At 55.3% G+C, this 13,163-nt stretch overlaps 1 long non-coding RNA gene across 1 annotated transcript; it reads right to left on the bottom strand.

Moving 5' to 3' along the window:
• Nucleotides 1–8,777: 8,777 nt before the first annotated feature.
• On the bottom strand, nucleotides 8,778–10,115 carry LOC114015906 (uncharacterized). Its single transcript, XR_003560094.2, has 2 exons — nucleotides 9,567–10,115; nucleotides 8,778–9,074 (listed from the first exon to the last, which is right to left on the bottom strand). It is a non-coding gene; the product is annotated as an uncharacterized LOC114015906 (long non-coding RNA).
• Between the last annotated feature and the right edge of the window lie 3,048 nt (nucleotides 10,116–13,163).

Here is a 13,163-nt window from a genome sequence, read left to right as displayed (position 1 = left end):
TGGAAAAACAGCACGTGGGCATGCACATCCAGGAGCGACCCCGGCTGGACCACCCCACCCCACTGCCCCAGCTCCAGGCAGCAGCAGCTGGTTCATGCCTCACGCGCAAGAAGGTGGTGATCAGATCAGCTCAAACCTGGCTGTGGCGCTGGGCTGGCGTCCGCAAAAGAAGGTGCTTCCATTGCACTGACACCTTTCGCTCACATTAACTTGCTCAGCAATGCATAAATAGATGGAAAACTCTTTGGTGTGTTTTAACATCCTGGCCCGTTTGCCCCAGGCTTGAGGAGGCCTCTGTGTCCCAGAGTGATGCAATTTTTTTTCAGTGGGTATTGGATTGTTACTGCTATTGGCACTTATAAAGCCAAATTGAAATCCTGCGTTGCTTTTTTAATGTTGCTTTCAATCTGCAGTACATTCACGAGTCAGTGCTTTTCCATTTGCATTGTGTAAGGCACTCGGAGATGTCCTGGAGGGGCCAGTTGCTATAGAAAAAGGCTTGTTTGTTGCAGTCCTGTCAAATTCCTCCCCGAATGCCGAAGCCAACACGAGCATGGAGATATTGCAAGACCCCTCAGAAAAAACCCCACCATTTTCCTTTGGCTTTGACTTTGCTGGTTTTGCAGTGAAGCCAAGCTGTTCAGTGGCTCTTTTGCCAAGCCATTACGTTTACTTTGTGCTCTCCGTGTGCGCGGAAGATTAACAGAAAAAAATTAATGAGGTGCACAGAGGGCTTGTCAACGCAGCAGGGTATTTTGCCCTGCCCCGATGGATCACTAACCACCCCCTGTGTTGCACAGGTGTGAAAATCTGCTTGCGTTAGGGCTCTGTGACCCCAGTTACAACCTGGGCTAAGCTGAATTTACTGAGGATGTTTTGTATTTAAGCAGCAAGGCCTGTGAGAAGCACACGCCAGTCAACTGTGCGGGTGTGCTGACAGTGAAGTGAAAAATCCCACCACAAACAAGCCTCTGCGTCATCCTGGATTTCCCCACCCTGAAGGCCCCAAACACGATTAGCAAACAACATATCCCTAGACTCTGTAAATAGTTACACAGTCGTGCAGGTGGGTTAGACCATGGTAATGCAGCTTCTCCGAGGTGGAAGGGCTGGAAGGGGTGGAAGAGGTGCTTAGCAGGCTGTAAATGCCCCTTTTTTGTTTTCAGGAGAAAGCAGAGGGAAATCAGGAGGAGTGGGAGACTGGCTGGAGGATTATGCTCTGGTCACAGCTGGGAGCTGGAGCTGGCTGAGGAAAACTGAAGTGGCCATAGGAGTGGCTGGAGGAAAGTCTTCCTCCTGGGCTCTGCGCAGCTCAGCACAATCACCAGCAAACGGAGCTGTGCCAGTAACAGCAAGATGTGCAGGGGCTTTGCAGAGCAGCTCGACCTTCCCAGCAGAAGCAGCCTGCAAAAATAAAAAATGAAAAATTATTTCAAGAACAAGAGAGGCAGATAACCATGCAGTCAAGATCGTGTAGGTTTTGTAAATGCATGTTTACTTGTGTCTGGAATCTGAGCAAAATAAACACCCAGGTATCAGTGAGCTGACCCAACATAAATGAGCATTTTCAGAGGAACAAATATTGATTATGAATAACACTCAGGAGTGCTTCCCTGGAATGCACTTGCGCAAATGAGGAGAAAAAGTTGAAAATCTCTGTCACCTCTGCTGCTTAGAACCAACGATTTGTTTCGTGTGTAACTGGAGGGAAGCCCCAGTGGCTCCGAGGGCTGCAGGCTGGGGCAGGGGGTGAGGCGGCTGGAGCGTTCAGGCCATGCAGGATGGAACAAGGGACTGTTCTCCAGGTCCTTCTTCACCCTGGGAACACCCCTGGGCAGCAACAGCGCGGAATCCTCTGTGACCACCACTCTGGTAGCTCCCTTGTCTCTTAACTAAAATGGACCTGTCTGCGCAGAGCAGATTTCTCTGGGCATGGCCCTACCCAGGGTGCGCTCATAAAAGACAAAGTATCAATTTGTCAGCTAAAAAAGAACAAATAAAATTTGTGAGCTGGCCCAAGCAGCTGCTTTGCCCAACTGTCCTTTGGGAATGCTCTGCCCTGTGTCCTGTGTTACCCAGCGAGACCACCTCCCCCTCACCACCGGCTCCAGAAAGCCCTGCAGGAGTCTGACACACGAGAAGTGAAGTGGCACCATGCCCAACACATCAGAACTGACATGGGAAGTCGACAGAGCTGTGAATCTGGGCAGGAGGCAGACGGCTGCTGTCTTCCTCCATCCTCTTCCTCCCCCCCTTCCAGCCTTCCTCCCTCCTCTGGGGCTTCCAAAAATGAAGACGACATGGTAAGTGCTGAAATACCTACCTGAAAAAGCCACAGAGGGCTATGACCTTCCCAGGATTGATGGCACAACTGTTACAAACGGAGCAAGTCCAGGCAGCTCCCAGGGAAACCTCTGAGGGATGCCTGACCTGCTCGGTACTTAACTGGAGCCCGGCCAGCCTGGCAAGCAGCGCAGGGCAGGGGAGAGGAGCACAAGTACCCACCGAGGTCTGGAATTTGGTCCTGCTGCCACCTCCAAACACCCCCAGAGACACCCCGATCCAAACCAGCCCCTTCTTTTGGTGTGAGAGCATGCAGGCACAGCGTCTAGCGCTGTTTGGCAGCACTGAGCCTGAAGCACTGAACAACATGCAGCTGAGGGGACTAGGGGACAGGCTGATGCTGGGTACCCCGGGGCAGGAGGCAGCCCTTCACACCTCCGCTACACCCTGGTACTGCAGGGCTCGTCTCAACGGCCACGTGCGTGCTGCAGAGACCTCACCGCTTCCGAAGCCTCCGCCAGGTGAGTCAGACTTTTCCTTGGAACAACAAAACACATTTACTCAGAACAGTGACGAGTCCCTTTGGTTCCCTGAGGGAATGTTAATCAGCCTCCTCTTACTGAAAAAGGACCTTTTGTTTTCTAGACTTTACAGTTCAGATTTTCATAGACCGAAAGGGCAAGCCTCAGTGGAAGCCACACCATGCCCGGGAGCATCGGTGAGAGTCAGAGACAGCCACGAGCCGGGTGAGGGAAAGGACCAGCTCCCTCCGTCCCGCACGCACGGCTGCAGCTCTGCGGTGGGGGCTGAGCGGGGTGCCCCGAGCCGACAGATGTGTCTGTGCAAGAGGGAATCGAAAAGCAACCGCTGCGGCCCGGAGCGTGCCAGCAGCGTGGGTTGGGTTGCAGCAGAGCTCCATGTATCTGTCTGCACATGCCGGGTGGTGCGAGGGCTTCAGCAGCCAGCGAGGGGAAAACCACTGACGTCAATGCAATAGGATGAGGTCCTGCTGCTCCCCTGCACGGGCAAAGCTGAGGTGGCAGCACCAGGCGGTTCCTACAGCCTCCCTGAAGGAATTACCTCGCTGTGGAGGTGGAGCACTGAGAAAAACCCTTTTGGGGCAGCGCTGTGTGAGACTGGTAGTTTACCATGTGCCAATGAGCTATGGACAAGCCCAAAAGAAGACGGGTATCTAGAGGCTCCCTGCCCCAAAGGGTACTGAGGATGTTGTACAGGTGTTTCTCAGCACATAACAAAGAGTCTCCCGAGCCACTGTCACCCAGGATGCATCTTTGATTTCTCTGGGGTGCCCTCTCAGAGGCTGGGGACATTAAAGGCAGCAAAAGAGCACAGGACAGCTCTCTGCAGCCTGCATCTGCAGCTTGCATTTTGCTCTCAAAATTGCAAAGAGTTGAGACTGGATTCTTCTTTTCTTAACCCTTTTCCTGAGGCAGCTTTTAACTGATCATTTCCAGTGAGGAAACCTTGTATGGGGAATAAATGCCTTCATATTGCTGTGGTGTGTGATGCTGCAGGAGGGCAGGAGCAGGCAGCGTGCGGGTTGTGCCACGTGGTAGCACCCATCTGGCAGAAGCTGAGACATCACGGTCCAAAACCTTCCTTAGAAAGATGCCTCCAGGATCCGCCCCGGATACAATGTGTGAACAATCCCACATTGATGTAAGACACAATGAATCATGGAGCCACCTGGCTCTCCACCAGAGGTGTATTTTAGTCTGTGCCAAGCGACGCCATCCCCTTGCAGCTAGTCATCACAGATTTGTGTTGGCCCTGGAGGCAATCCCTGCCAGCAGAGTCCTGGGGGACCCTCAGCTGGGTTGTTTGAGGGCGTTCTGCAAGCTGGGGCTCTCAGGTACCAGAGGATCTTCCCAGTGCCCGTGCCAGACACCCCACATTAACTCAACAAGGACAGCATGGTGCAAAGGCACGTGAGCATGGGCTAACAAGAGACCTTCCACTCCAGGTGTGGAACTACCACATGGTGTTTCCAGAGGAGCAGCGACACTCCCTCGTCTCTTGCTGCTACAGCGAGTCTCTGGGAGTCTGTTTCTCTATCCACTAGTCCCCATGCCCTGCCTCAGGCTTTGCTCCCAGCCAGCCGGAGCCAGAACATGAATGGACACCTCCAAGGCACACGCTAGCCATGGTTCAGCAGGCGCTTCCACCATCCTTCTGTACGTGATCAGAGACACAGGGCTGTGGAGATGCTGCCTGAAAAACCCCCACGGTTGGAGCCATTCCAGTAACTATCTGCTAAATCCCAGGGGTTTTCAGAGGAGACTGTCCTGGTCACCCCCAGGCTGAGCTACCCAGCAGCAGGACTCATCCTGCCTCAGTAAGCTGGAAGCCGTTTCATCATTAAAAACATAAGCTGGTTGAAAGTCTCAGCTGGCTGCTGGTTAGCCCCCCAGGAGCTGCAGTGCTGGGGGAAGGCTGCAGAGCTTCTCAGCAGGCAGGGGCTCTCTCAGAGGAGAAATCCCGGAGGTGTTTGTGTTTATGTGTGCCCAAAGATACAGAGGCTTCTCCTCTGCAGAGCAGGGTTTGTTTCCCCATCAGTGCAAAATCCCTGGCTGTTTAAAGGATACTTTTCAGTTTGAAAGTGAGTCACTCTGGGAGAGACCCCACAGAGCTTCTCTCACCCATGCACCCTGACTGCTTGCAGAAGCTTCTTGGCATTTAGGCACTGCCCTGCATCATGACCCTCTCAAGTACCTGCAGTAGCCGTTACCTGCCATGGCATGTGGCACACACCGCTCTGCCCTCTGCCAGACCTGCAGATAACCCACCTGTGAGCCACCGAGCTGGGTGGCGCAGAAGCTGTGAGCACAAGCCACTGGAGAACCCCCAACGTGGCCAGCCGTGAAGGATCCCTTGCACGCGCACAGGGTGAAGTCCTGCGGTCAGTTTGGTTGGGCTCAGAGTCAGCAGCTCACGCGCCATGGGTTATAGTCAAATGCAAGATTTTTGAAAGATGATTAGTTGGGCGGTTGACGCTGTAAAGAAATCCAGTGTGATGGCCCTTAAATCCAGGTGGCAGCCAGGCCCGTGGCACGGGTGTGCTGTGCGCAAAGCCTGCAGATGGTCCGTGGAGCTGAGATGAAGGCATCACACCTGTCTATGCGCACGCTTGTTTGCGCTCCAGTGACCTCTCAGCAGAAGCATTTCTGCACACACTGACAGCACTACAAGAGGAGAGACATTAACCTCTGAGCCACAGCTGTTGACAGCTTTCAACTGATCATGGAAAAGTTTTCTTCTCCAGGATAGGAGATTTGTCTGAGGTTTCATGGCGGGTGGAAGAAGAAAAGAGAATGGAATCCAGCTCTTCCCACTCGGCCTGACCAGTGGACTATCCTTCCCACCTCACAGCTACACTTTACCACCACCAATTTTTCCTTTTCCAGGAATTAGATTCCTGCAACCCTAAGGCAAGAAACGGTTTTTGTCTTGGAGTTGGCGTCTTTCTTATCAAGGTGAAGTCAATGAGAACAATTGCTTTCCACACTTGCTTTTCCTCTCCATAATCATCATTGTTTGCTCATGCTGCAATGCCCCAAGCCACCAACTGATAGGGATTGGCAATTCAGGTGAGTTGCACCCATATTTATTCAACGGAAAAACCCGTAAACCCTACTGCAATGAGGGGAGGGAGAGGATTCTGGGCACAGCCAGCAGTGTTAATTACAGCTCTTATTGATAATAGCAGGAGTGAGTAGGAATGAAAGAAGGGACGGCACAGGAAGAGGAAAGGTTGAGCCAAGGTGTATTTGAGGGCCTCCAGATGGGTGCAGCAGCAGCAGCGGGCTAGGGAAGAATAGGCTGATTATTGTGAGTTTACTGGCATAAAGTGGGCAAGGATGGTGAGAAAGGTGAGAATCATTCGGTGCTGGAGGGCTGCCAGGAGCTGTGAGTGGGATAGGGCAGTGCTGAGGGCATGCAGCTACCTCTCTGCAGCTATGTGTGGATAGGCACATGCATATTTCCATCTTACAATGGCTAAAATCCACTGAAATCTGTAGCAGCCTTTGAGGGACTGAGGATCAAGCACTTTCTCAGCAGCTGTTCCCAGATCTCCCATGGTAAAAGAGTTGGGATGAGCTCTCGGGATCTGTTTTCCACATTGAGCCACTCACGGGCCATGCGCAAAGTGCTACCTGGAAAGTGGCATCTTCCCTCGGATGCTGTGTAGTCTGGGGCATGCATCATTGCACTGGGACTTCACAAAGTGCTTGCTTTGCCTTTGTTTGCAGACCAGGGAAGCATCCGGACTGCCAGGGTGGGTTTCTGTGTGGCTCACATTCCAGGGGACCCAAAGACAATGAAACCATGGTTTGATTGGGAGCATTGCAAAGGGCTGACTCACAGCTGCTGACACTTGTCAAGCATTTTGATATTTATGGAAGGCTGTTCACATCTGCAGTGCAGGGTATAGCAGGGCCAAATGCTCTGCGTGCTTTCTCCATGCCTCAGCCCCGGCCTGCAGTGCCCTTGTCCAACTGCTGCCGAGGCTGCCGAGCTCCTGGACTGGAAAGGCACATGCCGCTCTCTGCCCGTGCGTGGTCCCTCTGCGGGCTCCAGGCCGGGCCATTTCTCAGCGAAAGAGACATCTCTTTGTCCTAGCCAAAACCCTCAATACGAGTCCTGTCCATTCCTGTCCCATGTGGTCCTGCAATAGGGTTTTTTTTTTCAGGCTTTGCCCTTGGCTCAGGGATGCAAAGGGCTCTCCAGCGGGGATGGCCAGGCCATGGCAGTAATAACCTGATGGCATAGACAGCTCACAGCAAAGCACTAGTGCCCCTGAAATCCCCTCTGCAGGGGAAGCAAATGCCCATCAGACACCACTTTATTAAACAACTCTTCGTTTTGATGTGGGGCGCCTTCCCTTTCAAGTTCTTGCCTCTGCTATTGTCCAAGTCTGCAGGAAAAGGAAGAAGAGGCCCCCGTGGTTCCTTCCTGCAGTGAGACATGGCTGTCGGCAGACAGGGCAGGTTCGGCTGCTCCGTGTGCGCCTGGCTCCTCTCCACACCGGAGCTGTGCTGGGAGCAGGCTCCAGCCTGCGGGATTGCCACGCCAACACCTTTCACCAGTGCTAAATTCACTTCAAGGCTAAAGGAAGCTGCTAATGGACTCTAATGGAGCTGTGGCGATTCTCCTGGGAAGCAGACAAGCTGTCCTGAAGAGAGAAAACGCAGCGAACGGATCACTAACACTTCCACGGTTGTTCTGGCTGTCACTCTGAGACATCCCTTGGGGTCACAGCTTCAGCAAATTGTAACGGAGGAAGATTTGCAACTCCAGGCATGACCACCGAGGCAGGCGGGATGGGAAATGTCAGCATGTGTCAGTGGCACCGCTCTGGAGGACTTTGGGTAGCTCGTGTTCTGCCTCGCCAGTCCCGATTCTGCCAGATAACACTGGCACCTTCCACTCGGAGCTCTTTGGTGAGACGCCCTGCTGGAGATGGCTCCTGGCAGCAGGGACAGGGCTGACCTATGCGTCAGGCATGACATGCAGGCCTCTTTACTTTTTATTTTGCCCCAAGGAATTTTCAGCGCTTGTCTCACGACACTGACAAAAACGTGTCATGGGAAAACAGAACAAACCCCCAAATGCTCTGCGTTTACAAGAACAAGATGGTTTTGTTTGTTTCCCTGCACGTTTGTGAATTAGCACTTGCTTGCCTGTGTTCTCCCTCTCCCTCCTGCCCCTAACTGTGGGTAAGCCATGGTGCTACAGCTCACCAGCCGCAGCACGAGGAAAGGATCAGCTCCTAGATCTCGGCCAAGAAACGAACGGCTCCAGACTACAGAGCCCTAGTGCACTCCATGCAGGTCATGGTCTATTTATTGATTCATTTTAATACCAGAAGTACTGCATTACTGCGTCCTTCTCTGTTAATTCAAGTGCCACAGTTCCATGCTGCAGTCCTGTGCCAGCAAAGCAGACATGAGGATGAGCTCATGACGTTGGAAATACATGCCCAGCTCCAGGTTCTGCTCATGCTCCCAAGCATCACCTCAGACTTATTTCTCTCCCTCTGTAACACACACTTAGAGCTTGGCTCTCATTTCCAAAGGGCCTCGAGATCCTCAAAAGGTCCCCGAGAAATGTAAAGCACGGCTCTCCCACCTTGTTTCCTAGCTGGGCTTTCCCACCGCGTTGTTCACAGTTTGCAGAAATGGAAATCATGCCTCATTGGCCACTGACAGGACGCAGGGAGCCAGATTTATATGGCGCAAGTCTGTGTTTATAAGAGAAGACGCCGAGCGTTGCCAAGAATGTGTTGTTTCTGGATTTCTTGGGCATTATCTGACACCCTACAGCAGCAGCAAGAGGGGAGGTTGTAACAGCGTCTGTTTGGGAGGCATGAGGACATTCAAGCATCAAACTGAGCTTTTAGACCCTTTAAAAAAATAATGAAGAGCACCATGCTGTTCCACTTAACCCAGAATAACACGACACAAAGCTCGGAGAAAGATTTAGAAACTTTTTTGGGAAATAATACAGGGGAGAAAACACATAAAAAGCTAATTAGGGCTTGATCTCCCCGGCATGCTGCAGCTCCCTCATATTTCTGCGGGGCTCTGCTTCCCAGCAGACCGATTCTGCAACAGCGGATTGATTTCATTTACCCTTTGTGCTCATTTTAGGTCTACCGCACGTTCGGGGGTGCGAGAAATCCGGTGGTCTCCTGTTGCCCTCCAGTGGCAGCGGCTCACAGCAGCCCCAGCGCGGGGCACGGCCATCGGGAATCGCAAGGTAATTCCCCCCTGGTGTTTAATACACGGATAATGAACAACGTGGTTAATGAACAGGCAGCTAGCCCACCCCAGCCAGGTGGAGATGCTGGTGCTTTCTCACAGCGCTCCCCCCGTGTTGCCCAGCACAGGAGCAGGCTGCCAGCCAGCTCTGCTCCGCGGCATAAACTGCTCTGGGAAGCGCCCTTTGCCAGTTCCCATTTAGGAATGGGAATAGCCTGATTTTTAAAGCATTTTCTTCTCTTTCAGATTCTTTCTAGGTTGAGCCAGGAGAGCAGCACGCAGTATTGTAGGATGGCAACGTTTTTCCCCATTTTTTTAGAGCTTTGCTCTGTGCCGTGCCCTGCTCCGAATGCACAGCACCTATCGCACCACGGGGGCAATGGCAGCATGAGTAACCTCGGTGTAACAAGTAACCAGGTGTGAGCCCCCTGGCTGGTGTGAGCCCCCAGGCTGATGCCCCCCTCGGCACCCAGCTCAGCGCCGCCCAACACACCAGCTCACCGTGTTTGTCTGACACATGCTCCCCCGTGTTTCCTCAGGGATAAGGACCTCCTAGATGAGATCTGACTTGGCAGCACTGCTCACTAAGCATTGATCCCTGTGACCCGATACACAAATAATTACATTACAACAAATCCAATACGGTGTTATCCAGCCCACACAGGAGATAGGCTCGGAGGAGCACAGCCCTCACCACTTCAGCCTGGATGGGCAGGTGCCCCGTGTGCCCCGCCACTCCCATTTTCCTTTAAAATGCTCCTTTTGAAGCATTTTTGTAGTTCCCTCCCCTTGCGACTGTGCTGTTTGCTGTGCCATTTCACAACCCAGGCTGCGAGGGCAGCGCTGTTTGTGCCTCTGGGGCCCGGCCCAAGGCCCACCGCCCCGCTGGGGAAGGGCAGCCCCGAGGCCCCGGGCAGTGAGGGGTCTCCATGACCCCCCCGCGGCCCTGGTGCCCACCGGCTGCGGCGCTGCCCCCGAGGCCGCCATGGCAAGGGGTGACCGGGCCCTGCCCGCAGCGCCGGGGACATCCACCCCACCAGGCCCCGCACACCCGCCGCCCCGTTCCCGCCATTTCTCCTCAGCCGCTCCCCCCCCCTCCCTCCGGGCCGCTCCAAGCCGCGGGGGTGGCGGGGCCCCCCGCCCCGCTCCGATGGTGCACAGATGGCGCGGCGCTCCCGCTGTCCGCCCCCCCCCCGCGGAGCCGGAGTGGTCAGGCCCAGTCACGTGGAGCCTGCCCGCCCCATTGCGGCGGGCGCGCGGGGGGGGGCGCGGCGGGAGTCGCGTCCCACCCGGGGCCGCCAGGGGGCGCCACGAGGCAGGTGCGGGGGGCGCGAGGGCGCCTGCGCGGGGCGCGGGGCGCGCGCGGGGTTGTACGTGTGGGTGATTGTGCGTGCCCGGGAGTGTGCAGGGTGTGCATCGGGTGTGCCCAGGGTGTGCATCAGGTGTGCACCGGGTGTCCATAGGGTGTGCATCGAGTGTGCCCAGGGTGTGCATCGGGTGTGCACAGGGTGTGCATCGGGTGTGCTTTGGGTGTGCACAGGGTGTGCATCAGGTGTGCATCGGGTGTGCCCAGGGTGTGCATCGAGTGTGCCCAGGGTGTGCCCAGGGTGTGCATCAGGTGTGCCCAGGGCGTGCATTGGGTGTGCCCAGGGTGTGCATTGAGTGTCCATAGGATGTGCATTGTGTGTACATCAGGTGTGCCCAGGGTGTGCATAGGGTGTGCATCGGGTGTGCCCAGGGTGTGCATCGGGTGTGTATCGGGTGTGCTCAGGGTGTGCACCGAGTGTCCATAGGGTGTGCATCGGGTGTGCATTGGGTGTGCATAGGGTGTACATCGAGTGTGCCCAGGGTGTGCATTGGGTGTGCCTGGGTGTGCCCAGGGTGTGTAGGTGCATGCAGGTGATATCGCACCTGGGTGTGCACGCGTGATTGTGCCCATGTGTGAGGGCGTGTGTGCACACAAGCATTGTGTGTGAGTGTTAAATGTGGTCCATGGGAATGCACAAGTGCATGCACATGGGGGGGCACGTGATTGCACGTGTGCCCATGCTTGATTGCACATGTGAGTACGTGATCACACATCTGTGCATGCGAGCCCATGTGTGATTGCTCATGTGTGTATGTGATTGCACGTGTCTGCGTGTGCAAGGAGTGGTGCACAGGACCGTGTGTGCCTCCTGTGGTGTGCACAGGGGAAGGTGTGTGCAAGCATGTGATTGCGTGAGCGGACGCTGCACGTGGGCCTGCGTGTGCAGCACACTTGTGGCGTGTGAGGGGCATGTCTGTGGCTGTGGCGAGCGCAGGGGAGTGTCCCCTTCCCCAACCCACGCCCTGTGTTGGCTGCACCAGCCTTTGCCATCCACTGGTGTGCAGGGACCAGGGCTGGGGTATGAGCCGCAGCAGCAGCAGCAGCGGCAGCAGCAGCAGCAGCAGCAGCAGCAGCAGCAGCAGCAGCAGCAGCAGCACTCCACGCATGGTCCTCCCTGAAACGCAGCCCTGGTAGCGCTTCCCAGCACTGGCTGTGCAGGGCGGGCTGGGGTGGGCGCTCCCTCCTGGGGTGGCAGTTCTGCAGCCCCCTGGCACGCTGCTGCATGGCTGGTTCACATCCCTGCTCGCCCAGCCACGCGGTCCCTCCTTGCACGCTCTCCCCCGTGCTCACGCTGCCTGCAGAGCGCTCCTGGCTGGCTTCGCTGCCTCCGGCGGGATTTCCAGCCTTGGAAATGGGAAGGGTTGGGCATGGGTTGGTGGCTTGGATGAAGTGGAATCCATCAACAGCTTCTCGTGGAAGGAGCGGTGCAGGCTGGCGGGGCCGGTGTCGGGCACGGAGCCGGGGGTGAAGCACGTGGGGCTGGCAGTGCTGGCGTCCCTCGCACGGGCTGTGCCAGGCCCGGTAAGCATCGGGCGCTGAGGCTGCGGTGGGAGGATGCTGCTGCTGGTGGTGACAGGATGCCCACCCGCCTGGCGCTGCTCGCCATGGTGTCCCGCGCGGCGGTGTTGCAAGTCCTTCCCAGAACAGCAATGAGCACCCTTGCACCGCGGAGCTCGGCGGTCTCCCCGCTGCCTGGAGGGTGTTTATTTTTGTCATTAAAAGGCAGGCATATGTTTCTCTTCTATTCCGCTCCTTCTACAACTGCCTGCTGGGGATTTTCAATTATTTTTATTATTTTATATTTCATTTACGCCTGGAGGCTCTGTCATGCTAGAGGCTTTACAAACACAGTTTTTCCTACTGAGTTTACAATCTGGGCAGACAATGGATGAGAGGAATTAAGTGTTAATGGTCTCATTTTATAGCTTGGGAATTGAGACCTGCTGTTCCTCAGTGTCTGGTCTGGGATCACGCAGGGAATGTGTAAGGAAGCTGGGAAGGGAACCAGACCCCGAGCTTCTCCATGCTGAGGCATTCGGGCTGCTGCTTCTTCAGAGCCTGCGATGCAGGATGGATCAGGACTTGCTGAAACGGGGATGAATTGGTTCACAAAGCCGTGCTGAGCCAACACCGCACTCGGGAGGGCGAGCCCCGAGGGTGGGAGCAGAGCATGGAGCAGGAAAGCTCAGGAAAGCCCCAAAGTGCCTGGAAAGCTGGTGCCAGGGAGGGCTGGGTGGCAGAAGCCGGCAGCATGTTGGGTGGAAGGATGCACCCCATGCACCCAGTGCTGCGATAGCGCATCCCTCTTCTTACGCTGCGTTGGTGCGGAGGAGTTTTCTTATTCCCTGTGCAGCTTGGCTTGGTGCTGCTGTCCCTCTAGAGCCTGGCAAACCTGGAACCAATGCTTTTCAATGTTTATTTTGCAGGGAAAGCTGATGGATGCGCGTTGCCCAGAAGCACCACAGCAGTGGAGAGTGCTTCACCCGGGAGAGGAGACTCCAGAAAATGGGTATGTGGCAGGGGGGAGATGGGATGACCTCCTACTGAAGCCCTTCACCATCACTGCATTGCTGGCAGCGTCAGGGATCGTGTAGGGATTGATGAAATGAAAGCTGTGGGAGCAGGCTGGCGTCTCTCTGCAGCTGGAAGAAGAGCAGAGTGGGGACAAATGGGGTCACGCTATCCCTGCCGCCATCCCACCGACGTCCCGTTGTCTCACCAGCTTACCT

The sequence above is a fragment of the Falco cherrug genome, chromosome 20, assembly GCF_023634085.1.
Source record: "Falco cherrug isolate bFalChe1 chromosome 20, bFalChe1.pri, whole genome shotgun sequence".
Taxonomy (NCBI): domain Eukaryota; kingdom Metazoa; phylum Chordata; class Aves; order Falconiformes; family Falconidae; genus Falco; species Falco cherrug.
Note: the sequence above shows the minus strand (reverse complement) of the source record. Positions and strands in the feature narration are given on the sequence as shown.